Here is a 16,137-nt window from a genome sequence, read left to right on the forward strand (position 1 = left end):
AATGGGCTGCTCTCGTAGTTATTATTTAACCATCCGATGAAAAATAACCACCGAAGTGTCAAATTTTAACTAAAAGTTAAACGAATAAGCGAAATGGTTCACACCCTGAGTATAATGGTACCAAATTTTATGACTGTTCCAACCACAAGACTTACCTGCTCCAGCGAAAATTTCAGGCTTTTCCTTGGTGGGCGAGGTATCCATCGTCTAGCCCATCGTTTCCAACGGTAGAATAACTTTTTTTAACACATCCGCGATGATTTTTTATCACAAAACAAGCAAAATGCTTAAATTTTAAATTTTATCAGCCTCGTTTTCGATCGTTTGTGTTGTTCGGCTACTGCACTGCATGCGAACGCGACTCCGCGGTGCTGATGCTGATTGGCCAAAACAAATGATCTGTCAAAATGTTGTGGTAGCAACTTTACCGTACTGCACCTAATACCGCACTAGTTGAGATCAAAAAGAAAAATAAATATTTTTTTAATGCTCATTTTTAATAAAAATAATTGCATGTAATTCATTTTATTAGAACAAATTTTAAAAATAAAAACAGCGTACTAAAAGGTGTTTTGAAATTTCTATTCAAAGTTCAATCAAAAGCGAAATTTCATAAACTGCAGTTTAACCCTGATTCGGGACAACCACTGTAAAATTGATTACACTATAGAGTCGCCATCTATTGGAGTTTGACGGAACATTCAACAGTTTCCATTAGTTTCCGATAGAGTTCAATTATGCATGAAGCGCCTCTCGCGGTGGAATCTGTCGGATACCGATGCAGGTAGTCCATTGGACGCTGCACTTTACACATTGTACAGCGCCTAAATGTATGCTATTCTAATTAAACTATATCGAACTGGTGCCTTTGTGCTGCTTTCATGTTTCTACCCTGTCCACAGTAGAATGATGAGCACACGATGATGCTGATGTGTGGCTGCTGTTCCTTTTCCAGTCCAATTGGGGGTCGTCCATTATGAGTTGCGGTTCGCCGATATCCAAGTTTTCCGGGTCCGTTAGAGCATATGCTCCAAAGAGGGTCAGGTGCCAGCACGGAAAGATCGATGTACACAGAGCAAGGAGTAACTTTCACGCAGCGATCGAAAAGACAAAAGATTTCATGCAAACTTGTGTGAAAATTCACGCAAATTTGTGTAAACCCGGATCAGCACATTTTTTGTGCTGATCCAGTCGCACGCAAATATGAGTGAAAAATCCTTTGTCTTTTCGTAAGTTACTCATTCGCTGTGTACTTTCGTTTTAGGGTGAGCTGCTCTCTGCGGGAAGAGCAACTGACGAAAAATTGCAAGTGCCGGGGCTGGGTTCGAACCCATGACCATCCGCTTATGAAGCGAACGTGTGGACCACTGCGCCACGGGCCCCGACAATCCTTATAATATTATGGATACCAAAACCATCAGGAATCACATTAAAAAGCAATACTTTGCATAATAGTATGATGATGATATTGTAGCTGCCTATAGGAATAATCCTATAGGAATAATCTGAAAAGCGATTTGATCAAGATTGTGCTGTTCTTAGTGATCAGTCATTCTCCTGTATGAAGAGCCAAAAAGGGTTGTGCGGACCCGCAAGCAGAGACACTTGCGCGAAACCCGCGTCAGGGGGGAAAGAATCTCCTTCCAGAAGAAAGTTCTCACGAGCAACTGCAAAATCAAGCCCTCGATTGACAGAATACTCCCAATAGATGGGGTCGAAGAGCCCGCCCTCAATCCACGAAATGTTAACAACAAGGAGGAGGCAGTTCCAAGCTCCTGTCCAAATCGTTTCAATCGGGTGCCCTGATGGTCCCTTTCTTTCCCAATATATGATGAGATATGTATATGTAATGTATGTCAGTGCGTGTTGTGTATGTTTTGTTATACATTTGTTTGAAAATCAATCATAATCATGATTAATAAGAATTTATAAACATAGAATTTACCTGATTACTCCTGAAATAAAATGTGGATTAGCAACAAAACATTAAAAAAAAGCACATCAAAACTCGATCCTGGAATGTCTGCTCACCACTGATCGGCAACTTTAGGCATGAAAACATTAACAAGATCGAAATTTGATGTGGTGGTAGATCTTACGCCGCAACGCACCATTCTAAGGTGATCTACCCACACCTGAAGCAAAGGGGTGTAAATGACAAAAACCCACTTTCGAGTAAATGAGGTTTAAAGTTTTTCTCTAATTTTTAATCCCATACAAAATGCATGGAGTTTCAAATTAACCCAATTTTCTCCGATTTATTGTAATTTTTATATCTATATACACTCCCGTTCAAAAGTTTGGGGTCACCCCCTCAAAAACATGTCATTTTTTTAGGCCCATATCTCCGCCAATTTGCGTCCGATTTCAAAACCCTAGGTTTCATTCAAAAGATAATAAGTCAAAGAAACTTTGAACATGATTTAAAAGAAACTTTTTCAAAAAAATTTGTATGTAAACTTAACCCAAAGTTGCCAAATTTTCTAAAAAATGAATATAAACTTACGGCAGTGTCGCTGGAAGTTGGGTCGACCAAATTTTAAGATAAGAGCGGTAATATGACCCATTTTCTATTAGAGCGATTCCAAGCAACAGCATCAAAATTAAGGAAATTTTTAAAATCATGATTTTCTATTGAACTGAAACTTTGCACAGTTTTTCAGTTCCATCTAAATTGCCATTTTTCGATATCAAATTTTTATTTTGAATCACGACTAACTTTTCAAAAGGGTGTATGTGAAAATGGTTCAAAAATATTCAAAAATCTGCACAGCCAAAATGGTTTGTTCGATTGCTATGAATTTTTCAGAAAAGTTAGATAACTAAATGGTGATTCCTAAGAAAATATACACTGTGAAAAAAAATCTTTTTTAACATTAAAAAATATCATTTTTGTTACAAAAACTCAAATATCTCAAAACCCTATCTTTTTACCAACGTAATTTTTTAAGAGAAGGCGGTCCATTGTATTAGCAATCTGCCATAAAAATTTGGTGATGGTAAACTAATAAACAAAAAAGTTATAACATTTCAAACATTTCACAATTTTCACATTTGGTAAATATTTTTTTCTGTGTAAATTATTTCGGTCAAAAATCGCAGTTTGATGCTGATTTTATTGTTCAGCAAAGTTATATAACTAAATAGTGATTCCTAAGAAAATATACACTGTGAAAAAAAAATCTTTTTTAACATTAAAAAATATAATTTTTATCACAAAAACTCAAATATCTCAAAAGCTTATCTTTTTACCAACGTAATTTTTTTTAGGGAAAACGGTACATTGTATTAGCAATCTACCATAAAAATTTGGTGATGATAAACTAATACACAAAAAAGTTATGACAATTCAAACATTTCACAATTTTTACATTTAGTAATGTTTTTTTTTAGTGTAAATTATTTCGACCGGAAATCGCAGTTTGATACTGATTTTATTGTTAATGGCATTGCGTGAGTAAAACAAGCTGTTTTTATTATGTATTATGTATACTATATGTACAGTAATGTTCCGATTTTATCACGCCCTCCGCGCATTAGTCGTTTATTCATTATAATTTGCTGTTACATTTGAGGACACGTGTTTTCCCTCTTCTTCAAGATGAATGTTGAAAGCGTGTTTTGCAACGTTAAAATCATTAAAATGGGTATAGATGTTGAAGAATATTTCAAAGCATTTATGAAAAGAGGCGTGATTAAATTGTTTAAACAGATATCACTGATGGTACGGTGGCATGACTCTCTGCACTTAGCACTTCTGGCAATTTTTCAGTTGTTGTCGTTTACGAACTTCCTGCGCCCTGCTTTACCGATGATATACAGATGGCTCGTTTGTCAAAGTCCAGACGGCAGGACGTGCAAATGCGTAAATTTGTATTCAATTTGGGCATAACCAGTCTCTTTCAGTTTATCTATGGTGCTTTCGGTGAGATTTCGTAACTCTTTTGAACATTTTTTTTTTCATCAAACGGTCTACAAGAGAGCGTTGAGTTGAAGACCTTTGAGAAAGCGACTGTTCATGTTGTTCGTTAGATTATAATAAACAAAATCACTTATTAGTTTTAACTGACTAGTTTGGTGTTGTTTGCTTGGCTGAAGAAAAAATTACTATAAAATTTTTAATATCCATAGCGGTAGTATTTTTTTGCTTTTTCGTGTGCATTGTCATGGTATGTATACAGACAAACAAACGTAACACTGACGAAATTTTCATTGACCACGCCTTTAACGATCATTTTGAATCTTGCTTGTGGCTTTCATAACCAGAAGAGCGCCCATCGCTTTTCTTTGCGTTTGACGTTTCACACTAGCGTCTTCTGATGACGATATTGCACAACGCAATGTTTCGTGAAACATTTCCACCAGGTGGTGGTAGTGTGAACTGGGCGATGGATTTTCACGAACATTGTTCTAAGCGTTTCGTCTGTTTGTCTGTGGTATGTACCTCTCATGCATTTGTTGTTGTTGAAGTTACTAGCATTCTTCCGATCATAAAGTCTGTTCTCTAAGAGGTATTTTTTTTTGCAGATAAACTAGACGTATACGCGTATATAAAACTTTTATTATACAGCTTTTGTCTTAAAAATAAGTTTAATTCCATTTTTCTTATAATCAACAGCTTTTCACAACTATAGCGCTGTTTGCAGTTCAGAAGGAATTTTTCGGCCTATCTTGATGCATGGGAAATTCCTTGCCTGAATCGCCCAAGAAATCGTTTTTCTTCGATCACAGTACGCAGTTGCGAAGAAATGACAGTTCAAATGGCAGTCACAGTGGAAAGTTTCTGCCAGGAATCGGTCAAGAAATTTCTTGAGCGATTCCTTTCAAACACCAAACTAGGCTTATCAAGGGATTTTTTCATCAGTCACGTACAATAAAAAGTATGACACTCTCAATATTTTTTATCACAACACTGGATCGCGTCTAACTTTCAAATAGATACTATAGTAATTATGAATAAACCAACAAAAATATCATGAAAACAACTTGTTTAATTCAGGCGGTAGCCTTTACAATAAAATCAGCATCAAAATATAATTCACGAAATAATTTACACAGAAAAAAAAATTTTTTTTGTTAGTAAATGTAAAAATTGTGAAATGTTTGAAATGTCATAACTTTTTTGTTTATCAGTTTACCATCACCAAAATTTTATGGTAGATAGCTGATATAATGGGCTATTTTCCCTAAAAAATTGACGTTGGTAAAAAGATAGGGTTTTGAGATATTTGAGTTTTAGTGACAAAGATCATATTTTTTTAAAGTAAAATAAGAAATTTTTTACAGTGTATATTTTCTAAGGAATCTTCATTTAGTTATCTAACTTTGCTGAAAAAATCATAACAATCGAACAATCCGTTTTTGCTGTACAGCTTTTAGAATATTTTTGAACTATTTTCGCATACACCCTTTTGAAAAGTTAGTCGTGAGTGAATATGAAGGTTTAATATAAAAAAATGGTGATTTAGATGAAGTTGAAAAACTGGGTAAAGTTTCAGATATTTTTGAAATGGTCGCTCAGGATCGACTGACATGACTCTGTGGAATTCCTCATTAGCTTTCAACTGCTTTTTACAGAACTTAGCTAAAATATCTAGAAAAAAAGTTATTAAGTAAATTAATCCTTGATGTCATCGACCAAAAGTTTGGGGTCACCCCTCAAAATGATGTATCGGCCAAAAGTTTGGGGTCACTATCGTAAAACATGGAAAAGTGATTTGTTGATATCTTTGTCATCTTTCATTCAATTTTAATTCTTCTTGGCTTATTTGAAACAAAATGAATGATACTTACTGCATAGACATTGAACCACACATATTTGTTGAAATTTACACACTAAAACTTAACGTAAAGTTGCCTCATTTTTTGAAGCGTGGTAAAATGTGCTAACTTTACATAACATTTTTATATACAAAAATCGTTAAATACGTTAAGTTGAAGATATCAAACGTAAATTTAGTTAATTATCTTTGAAATGAGCCAAAAAGAATTAAAATTGAACTACAGATGACGAAGATATCACCAAATCACTTTTCCATGTTTTACGAAAGTGACCCCAAACTTTTGGCCGATACATCATATTGAGGGGTGACCCCAAACTTTTGGTCGATGACACCAAGGATTAATTTACTTAATAACTTTTTTTCTAGATATTTTAGCTAAGTTCTGTAAAAAGCAGTTGAAAGCTAATAGAAAATGGGTCATATTACCGCTCTTATCATATGGAGAGGCCACTTGGATCTATGAAATAATTTCCCCTTAAATTCCGTGGAGTCTTTGTTAATTAGTTCCTCTAGGAATGAAAATATAGTTTGAAATAAGTTTAAAAAAATCAACGATAAATTGAGTACGAATTCCATCCAGATCAAGGTAAATTTAATGGAAGGTACTAGCATATAAGCAGTAAGTAGACGCGGAGAGAGGTTTATGGCGGGGGTGTAGGAGTTGATTGCTGGCGAGTTTGTTTACGCGCTACTCTATCGGTTTCTGTGAGGTTGCTAGGGTTGCTACGGGTTGTTATTTACTTCCAAACAAGTGAAACAAATTTCCGCAGTGGCAAGACAGGTGCTTGTTGTCGAGCTTGTTGTAGAATTGCAAGTTAATTATTGTGATAAATTCACGCCATACGCTCAACTTTAGCCATATACGCATGCCGAATCTTTACTGCCGAAAGCTTAAAGAAAAACCAACAGATCAGAAACTTGAGGAAAGGCGTGATGGTGTACCTTCGGCAGCAGTTGGGAATTTTACCCGGAGGCTTTATGTGTAACAAACTGTTGCCAAGATTACTCTGCAGGGTTTCAGAGAAGTTTCGCACGGGACGGGTAATATTTCTCTAGTCTAGAGCATACCATTGGGGTTATTGCATTATTTGGATGCAATAAATTAGGAAACCCGTAACGTGGGTAGATCACCTTAGAATGGTGCGTTGCGGTGTAAGATCTACCAAATCAAATTTTGATCTTGATATTTACCGTATTTATAAATACTCCAAGATCAAAGTTTGATGCTTTTTTTTGTGTTTTGTAGTTAATTTTGTTTAAATGTACTGCTAATCAACATTTTATTTCAGCAGGTTTGAGGTAAATTTATCGCATGATATAAATAATATTGTAAAAATATGTAACTGTAGCTTATTTGACGTACGTTGTTAATATTATTTTATATTTCAGATTATCAACCGAAGAATCTAGTAATTCAACCAAATGCCATCAAGACGACGAGGAAGCCATGATGAATCGGTCAGACAACTGATTCGAAGAAGACTTACCATGGTGTGCCTGAACGTTGACCAAGCGTATTCTTTGGAGTTTACCCTTCCACTAACAACACCCAAAGTCCCGTGACACCTAGGCCTGAGAGATCGTAGAGTTGTCTACATTTTTCATAGGTGTCCAAAACTAACCATCCTTCCCCATCCCTCAGCAGTCGCAAGGACGTGGCCAGGACAGTGCTCGACCATTGGAGGATTGCGTCAGTCTTGTCTAAGAGTCAGAGATTAGTCCCAAATCTTTGTGCTTTGGTTCGGACGGGAAGGAGGCAACCCTCATAACAGCGGTCTAGGACTGTACCACCTACGAATTTGTGCGACTCGCTTAATGCTAATGCTAATGCTAATGCTAATGCTATTTGGATGCAATAAATTAGGACACAAGCTCGTTGGTTGAAATCATCATGAAGTGACCTTTTCGGTCATGGCTTGCTATCATTGATAAACTTCCAAATCAAAACAAACTTGCCAGCTGTCATTCCAAATTCCAATATGGCGGATTGTATGATTTAGCATATTGGATTACCTTCCTTTTACTTACCTTGATCCAGATCTTTGTCATGTCTTACATGGTTTAAATGGGGCTATTTGTTTTTTTTTTTCGCGAAATATCATCCTTTTCTCAAGTTCAAATAAATCAAAAAATCAAAAAATATGTTTGGAAACACATTTTATGCATGTTTTTTTTTTTGGTTTTTGGAAAATTTGGATTTATCCCGAGATCCCGGGAAATCCCGGGATTTGAAAAATAAAAATCCCGAATCCCAGGATTTTTTTCAGTCCGGGAAACAAGACCCTCTATTCGTAATATTAGATGGGAAAAACAAATTCATTACAGGTTATGTTACTATTAACTTTTACAGTTTTTGCTAACGTAAGGTTATGTTATTTTGTTACAATGATTTTTGTAACAACGGTTGTTATAAAACATGTACCGTTATTAGTAATAATAACAAAAAATCTATCAAAACACGTTCTAGTTAAAGGGCTGTTTGCAGTTCAGAAAAAAGTTTTGGCCTATCTTGATGCATGGGATATTCTTTGTCTGAATCGCTCAAGAAACCATTTTTCTCAGTACGCAGTTGCGAAGAAATGCCAATTTAAATAGCCACTGTGGAAAGTTTTCTACCAAGAACCAGTCGAGAACTTTCTTTAGCGATTTCTTTTAACACAAAACTGGGCTTAAAACAAACAATTAGAGATATAATTATAAAAAGATTATGATAAACTTTGTTAGATTAAACTTGGCTAACAATAACTAAATTATAACAATTCTGTTTTTTTTTCAGAACAAATTTGTTATAAATTTCGTTATAAATCTTTTGGCTTGAGTGACCAAAATAACAAAAACCATCAACATTTCGTGATATTTTGTGTTAATGTGTTAAATTTGTGTTAATTTAATAAATTTTGATGAACACTATTATATTACACAAAAATATACAAAAAATATTACAAACATAACATTTAATGTGTTACGAATTTATGTTACGAATTAACAAAAATATATTAATTTATGTTATTTCGAACAACAGTTGTCATAGTTGTGTTATAGTCTTGTTAGTGTAAGGTGCTTCTAGTCGGGCTCCTACTAGTATTGCGTCATTTCAGTGAAAAGTGATAGCTCGGGTTCGTCGGTGCGCGAGTCGTCGTGTATGTGGTTTTTTTTCTTCTTTAGTTCCCTCGCAAACGGCGGTTCGTTTTGGGAAAGCGCGCGATGATAGCTTAGTAAGTGTGCGTGGGGAGATGCTGATTCTGGGCCATGATTGCGATTCTAGTTCAGTTCTGTTATGTTGTGTGTGCTATAGCATGTAACCCATCAATCGGGAGCCCAAGCGAGTGATTTAATAGAGTGAACATGCGTGCCAGAGGGATTATCTGGTGAGTTTGTTCCTTGTTGCTTCTTCGGTGTTTTCTTTCTGTATTTTCATTATTTTATTGATTCATTATGTGTGTATGTAGCTTTGAAAATTTTTTAATCAAATTTGTATAGTTCGTCACCATGAGTGTCGACTTGGTTTTTGTTGTCAATGTCGAAGGTTGCATCTTGGAAATTATCTCTTCCACTTTGTCTATCATGTATCTGTTTGTGTATATTACTCATACTCATCTTTCGTATATATACACTACAAGCATTTCAAAGATCGCCACTTCAAGTGTCGGCGCAAATTCTCGCTATTCACATGTTTTCAATAAAATTTTCCTATATTACTGTACAGTCCGCCAACCGCCACTGAAAGGTGCTGGCCTCAGTATTTTGTTTTCCAATATGTTTCAGTGTTGTTTTCCTTAATAAGTACGTTTCGTCATAATTAGTGTCGACACAAAATTTTGTCTCAATATTTTGTGTCCATAGTATTAAAAGCAAGTAACATTGTACATTGGTTCACCAGGTCTAATTGCGAGGTGACGCAAGATATCTTTGGTTTCATAAGGCTTTCTCTAAATTCCTATTAAGAATTTTCAAGGTCTCACCATTCCTCCAAACTGTGAGGTGGCACAATTCTGTGAATATATGTTTTGTGTATGCTCACGGTTACATAGACTGCAACGCTTACCAAAGTGAATCCTGATTTATGTAACTACCAATACCTCCCAACCCAACTAACAAAAACTCCTTCCCGTGACAACTGTGGAGGGCACAGTAGTATATACAACCTCTAGTAGCAACGGTTGTCCAACTAGCATCCCTTCCCTTCCCCGGTTGACCGTAAGGACGTGGCCGGCGCCGTTATTGACCTATTAAAGTTTGAGTTCTCTGTGTAGCATCTAAGCAATCATTGAAAAGAACATGTACTGACATCTTGGGATAAATAATTCATTCTTAATTCAACCACCAAACGATGCAGTTCCGTTACTACACTCGGAACGCGTACATTGAAGAAGGTGTGCTAATCCCAAGCCCCATCAATTGGTTCTCTGTGCAATTCCGCTAGCTCTAGTCAATCACGGAGTAGCAACTACGAAGTGTGCGGTCACCTATGCTCATGATCATGCTCATTTGTTGTTAAGCCTAAATAACACAGCGTAACAAAAAATAGCTTTTTGTCTGTCTCAAGAGCAAACTTATGTGTCTCCGAAGGATTTTGGGCCGCTGAATCAGATTTGCTCTAACACGTCACAATGTTGAGCTATACCTCAATTTATAGGGCAAAATATGCGATTTTGGGCTTTTTTGACTGCAAGCCATTAAGCTTGGAAATATTTTTTTTAAGCAATCAAAAGGTTAATTGGTCAATTAACATCTAAACTAACGACTCATGCAAAATATTTCGTTTTACCAAATTGAATTTGACAGTTTTAAGCGATTTATGTTAGGTACGATATTTCCCATACAAGTCATCCTCCAAAAGTTGCATGCAAGTTTTCATACCAACTTTAAATGCTCAAATCTATCAAATTTGGTTAGTTAAAACGAAATATTTTGCATGAGTCGTTAGTTTAGATGTTAATTGACCAATTAACCTTTTGATTGCTTAAAAAAAACATTTCCAAGCTTAATGGCTTGCAGTCAAAAAAGGCCAAAATCGCATATTTGTCCCTATAAATTGAGGTATAGCTCAAAATTGTGACGTGTTAGAGAAAATCTGAGCCCGGATTCGGATTCAGCGGTCCAAAATCCTTCGGAGACACATAAGTTTGCTCTTGAGACAAAAAAATGTTGCGCTGTGTAATTGAAGTAGATACAATCATTACAATTAGTAATGTTGTGTAACTCAGAATATCCAAAAAGATATTATTACGGCTGTAGACTCCATGTTGCATATTGTCCATATTGCTGGACAGTGAGTACGATTCTGAATATCCCGATGTCATAGTTTCTGATTGTATTCTTTGAGCTCCAGTAAGTTTAATAGATTACACTAGTTTACAAAATAAAACGAAAGTCGTGAACTTCTGTCAACGACCAAAATTTTTGAAGCATAATTTAGCGCTGATTTCGAAACCGTGCTTCAAAAAATTTAAAGTAGAACAGTTTTTGAGTTTTAGCTCAACATCGAGTTTAACAACTTTTTAAAATATGGAATTTAAAAAAAATCAAATATCTTGCGTTTTGTTCAATCAAATTTAAATCTTTTTCCATAAAGTAAAAGCTGAATATAATACCATTCGATCATCTGAATGCAGTTTTTGCGTTAGATTGATCAAGATATTGACGAATTTTGGGGACAATCTCCTTAAATTTTAGCAAAATTTCCAAAAATATATGAAGAAATGTATTTTTTTCAATAAGATAAAAACAATTTAAAAATTCTTTCTCATCGTTTATTTGACATATCATATGTAGGCTAGTTACAGTAAAAAATTCAGCTCAATCGGAACCATGGTTACGGAGGATGAGATATGTGAAGTAAGCGACTTTGCTTATAAATAGAACAAAAATCGATTTCAAATCATCGACCTTGTATGGAAAGTCGAAAAAATTTCCGCTCTACTGTAATTTTTTTCCTTCGCGTTTTCGAACTCGGGGCATGATTCTACACCAAAAACGATCATCAGCTTACCGAGTTCAAAAATGCTGTAAACTAGTGTTATACAACATACTCTATATAGCCAAAACAGAAACTTCAATTTCTGCATATACTAGATTTCAAACATCACAATAGTTTGAGTGACCCCAGCCGATCTGATGATGTCCATTGAACTTTCAGAAGACTTACTCGACATGATAGACTACAAATCGTAGCCTTATATGTATAATGAATGAAGTTACCGTTACACCCGTAGACTTTAGGATCTAAACTCAAGAACAGTTCAGATGACCTACAATATCCAAAAATATATTCTGCATCATATTCTACCCTTTCTATACTGTTGAGCACCAAAACCACAGAAATACGTAAAAAATCTCTATAATAACGCTTGGAAAAATTTCGGCTTCAAAGGGTTAAAACAAATATTTAACCAAACAGTTTCGAAAGAACAATTCAAATTGATGATAACTGACAGTAACGATCTATTGTCGCAAACACCTTTTCCCGCCATACCGCGCATATTGCTGCACCAGTCAGTAGTAGTTCGCATTCATTTCTGTTTGGTTTTACCGGGCCCCGTGCCTGGTTGTAACAACCATTCAGACTTGTGGCAGTGGCAGAAACAGAAACATCCATTCATCAGTTTTATTTATTTTGTTTAATCATCACAATTGCACCTTTAAGACAGTAGTTCCTCCATGGGAAACTCGGTTAGGTATATGTGTGTGTGTGTCTGTAAGTGCGAGTGCGCGCGTTCGTTCACGTTTTGAATGGATCAAATTAAGTGAAACGCGCTTATTGTAACGACTGACGTTGAAATGCAGTTCTGTAGGTCACTTGGTGTTTCCTGAAGAAGTGCAATTACTGCGGGTTGAGAGCTGTTGTTGTTGCTGCTGCTGCGAAGGAGCGTGGAACTGTGATTTTCCAAATGGCTGCAATAATTGCCCAGAAATGGTTGCTTGCGCATATGGTTGTTGGGATTACGAAGACGACAGACAATAGGAGGCTTTAATAATTGAATTAGAGACCTACATTTTACTCGAATGGGATGTAAAGGGTAGAAGCTCGAATGTGGTTAGAGTAATACCGGAAATGTCTAATGGGTCCTTATAACGCAGCCGGTAGACGCGGAGCTATTCAGTAAGACCGAGTTAAAGGTGTTCCGTCTAAAACTTTTCAGGATTTTTTTTGTTTCGGAGGTTTTGGAATATCTTTGTGTCTTCCACACGATATACGAAAACGAAAGCGCAATTACTTAGTCAGCAAAAAGATTTTTATCTAATAACTGTGAAAGTGCGTTTTAAGAACACTTATCTGAGAGGCATGCTGAGCGATTCCAAGCAACAGCATCAAAATTAAGGAAAATTTTTAATTCATGATTTTCTATTGAACTGAAACTTTGCACAGTTTTTCAGTTCCATCTAAATCGCCATTTTTCGATATCAAATTTTTATTTAGAGCCACGACTAACTTTTCAAAAGGGTGTATGTGAAAATGGTTCAAAAATATTCAAAAATATGCACAGCAAAAACGGATTGTTCGATTGTTATGAATTTTTCAGCAAAGTTAGATAGCTAAATGGTGATTTCTAAGAAAATATACACTGTGAAAAAAAATCTATTTTATCATTGAAAAACATCATTTTTGTCACAAAAACTCAAATATCTCAAACCCCTATCTTTTTACCAACTTGAATTTTTTAGGGAAAACGGTCCATTGTATTAGCAATCTACCATAAAAATTTGGTGATGGTAAACTAAAAAACAAAAAAGTTATAACATTTCAAAAATTTCACAATTTTTACATTTAGTAAAAAAAAATTTTCTGTGTAAATTATTTCGGCCGGGAATCGCGATTTGATGCTGATTTTATTGTTCAGCAAAGTTAGATAACTAAATGGCGATTCCTAAGAAAATATACACTGTGAAAAAAATCTTTTTTAACATTAAAAAATATCATTTTTGTCACAAAAACTCAAATATCTCAAAACCCTATCTTTTTATCAACGTATTTTTTTAGAGAAAACGGTCCATTGTATTAGCAATCTACCATGAAAATAAACAAAAAAGTTATGACAATTCAAACATTTCACAATTTTCACATTTAGTAATAATTTTTTTTAGTGTAAATTATTTCGGCCGGAAATTGAAGTTTGATGCTGATTTTATTGTTAATGGCCTTGCGTGAGTAAAACAAGTTGATTTTATTATATATTATATATACATATAATATAATATACTATGTACCGTAATGTTCCGATTTTATCACGCCCTCCGCGCATTAGTCGATTATTCATTAATTTGCTGTTACATTTGAGGACAAGTGTTTTCCCTCTTCTTCAAGATGAATGTTGAAAGCGTGTTTTGCAACGTTAAAAATATTGAAATGGGTATAGATGTTGAAGAATATTACAGGGCATTTTTGAAAAGGGGCGTAATTAAATTGTTTAAACAGATGTCGCTGATGGCAATTTCTCAGTTGTTGTCGTTTTCGAACTTCCTGCGCCCTGCTTTACCGATGATATACAGATGGCTCGTTTGTCAAATTCTAGACGGCAGGACGTGCAAATGCGTAATTTTGTACACAATGTGGACATTTGGGCATAACCAGTCTCTTTCAGTTTATCTATGGTGCTTTCGGTGAGATTTCGTAACTCTTTTGAACATTTTTTTTCATCAAACGGTCTACAAGAGAGCGTTGAGTTGAAGACCTTTGAGAAAGCGATTGTTCATCTTGTTCGTTAGATTATAATAAACAAAATCACTTATTAATTTTAACTTACTTGTTTGGTGTTGGTGGCTGAAGAAAAAAAATACTATACAATTTTTAATATTCATAGCGGTAGTATTTTTTTGTTTTTTTCGTGAGCATTGTCAGGTATGTATACAGACAAACAAACGTAACACTGGCGAAATTTTCATTGACCACGCCTTCAACGATCATTTTGAATCTTGGTTGTGGCTTTCATAACAAGAAGAGCGCCATCGTTTTTCTTTGCGTTTGACGTTTCACACTAGCGCCTTCTGATGACGATACTGCACAACGCAGTGTTTCGTGAAACATTTCCACCAGGTGGTGATAGTGTGAACTGGGCGATGAATTTTCACTAAAATTGTTCTAGGCGTTTCGTCTGTTTGTCTGTGGTATGTACCTCTTATGCATTTGTTGTTGTTGAAGTTACTCGCATTCTTCCGATCATAAAGTCTGTTCTCTACACACTTAATTTTGATTACCGAGTTCGGTAATTTTTTGACGAGATTAAAACTGCTGAGCACCGAACTCGTTCAGCAAAAATGCATTGTTTACCTTTTCCATACGATTTTGACAGTTGTTTTACTGAGCCTCAGTAAAATCGATTACCGAAACTACCGAGATCGTACTGCTGTTATAATCTCGTCAAAAAAGTACCGAACAGGCAATTCAGAAATAAGTGTGTAAGAGGGATTTTTTTTGCGGATAAACTAGACGTATACGCGTATAAAAAAACTTTTATTATACAGCTTTTGTCTTAAAAATAAATTCAATTCCATTTTTCTTATAATCAACAGCTTTTCAACACTATCAAGGGATTTTTTCACCAGTCACGTACAATAAAAAGTATGACAATCTCAATATTTTTGATCACAACACTGGATCGCGTCTAAGTTTCAAATAGATACTATAGTAATTACGAATAATCAAACTAAAGTATCATGAAAACAACTTGTTTAATTCAGGCGGTAGCCTTTACAATAAAATCAGCATCAAAATATAATTCTCGAAATAATTTACACAGAAAAAAAATTTGTTTTGTTACTAATTGTAAAAATTGTGAAATGTTTGAAATGTCATAACTTTTTTGTTTATCAGTTTACCATCACCAAAATTTTATGGTAGATAGCTGAAATAATGGGCCATTTCCCCTAAAAAATTGAAGTTGGTAAAAAGATAGGGTTTTGAGATATTTGAGTTTTTGTGACAAATATCATATTTTTTCAAAGTAGAAAAAGAAATTTTTTACAGTGTATATTTTCTAAGGAATCATCATTTAGTTATCTAACTTTGCTGAAAAATTTATAACAATCGAACAATCCGTTTTTGCTGTACAGCTTTTAGTAATAAGAACGAACCGTTCTTGGTACATTTTTGCAGCACTTCGTTGATCTCCTGTGTGGCCGTTTTTTCTCCATCGATGTCGATGATTTTGGACTCCAGGTCTGCAAATGTTAACTGTTTAAGTAACAAACTGAGGGTGTGAACCATTTCGCTTGTTCGTTTAACTTTTAGTTAAAATTTGACACTTCGATAGTTATTTTGCGTCCGGTTAAAATAACCTTACTCCCGACCAGGGTTAGCTTTGACAGTTCGATAGTTATTTTTTGTTCGCAATGAATTGGCTGCGTACTATATTTT

The 16,137-nt window shown here is 35.1% G+C and overlaps 1 protein-coding gene and 1 long non-coding RNA gene across 3 annotated transcripts in view; one reads left to right on the forward strand and one right to left on the reverse strand.

The window, feature by feature from the left end:
* LOC109422641 (signal peptide peptidase-like 3) overlaps positions 1–16,137 on the forward strand; it is a 271,923-nt gene that overhangs the window by 36,296 nt on the left and 219,490 nt on the right. The window lies entirely within an intron of this gene.
* LOC134291514 (uncharacterized) overlaps positions 1–16,137 on the reverse strand; it is a 34,270-nt gene that overhangs the window by 2,735 nt on the left and 15,398 nt on the right. The window contains exon 2 of one of the 2 annotated variants that reach the window (XR_009999129.1): positions 156–15,941. This is a non-coding gene — a long non-coding RNA (uncharacterized LOC134291514). Of the gene's footprint in view, positions 1–155; positions 15,955–16,137 lie in introns of both variants that reach the window. The other variant, XR_009999128.1, reaches the window with a different exon arrangement.

Source organism: Aedes albopictus, chromosome 3 (genome assembly GCF_035046485.1).
Source record: "Aedes albopictus strain Foshan chromosome 3, AalbF5, whole genome shotgun sequence".
NCBI lineage: Eukaryota > Metazoa > Arthropoda > Insecta > Diptera > Culicidae > Aedes > Aedes albopictus.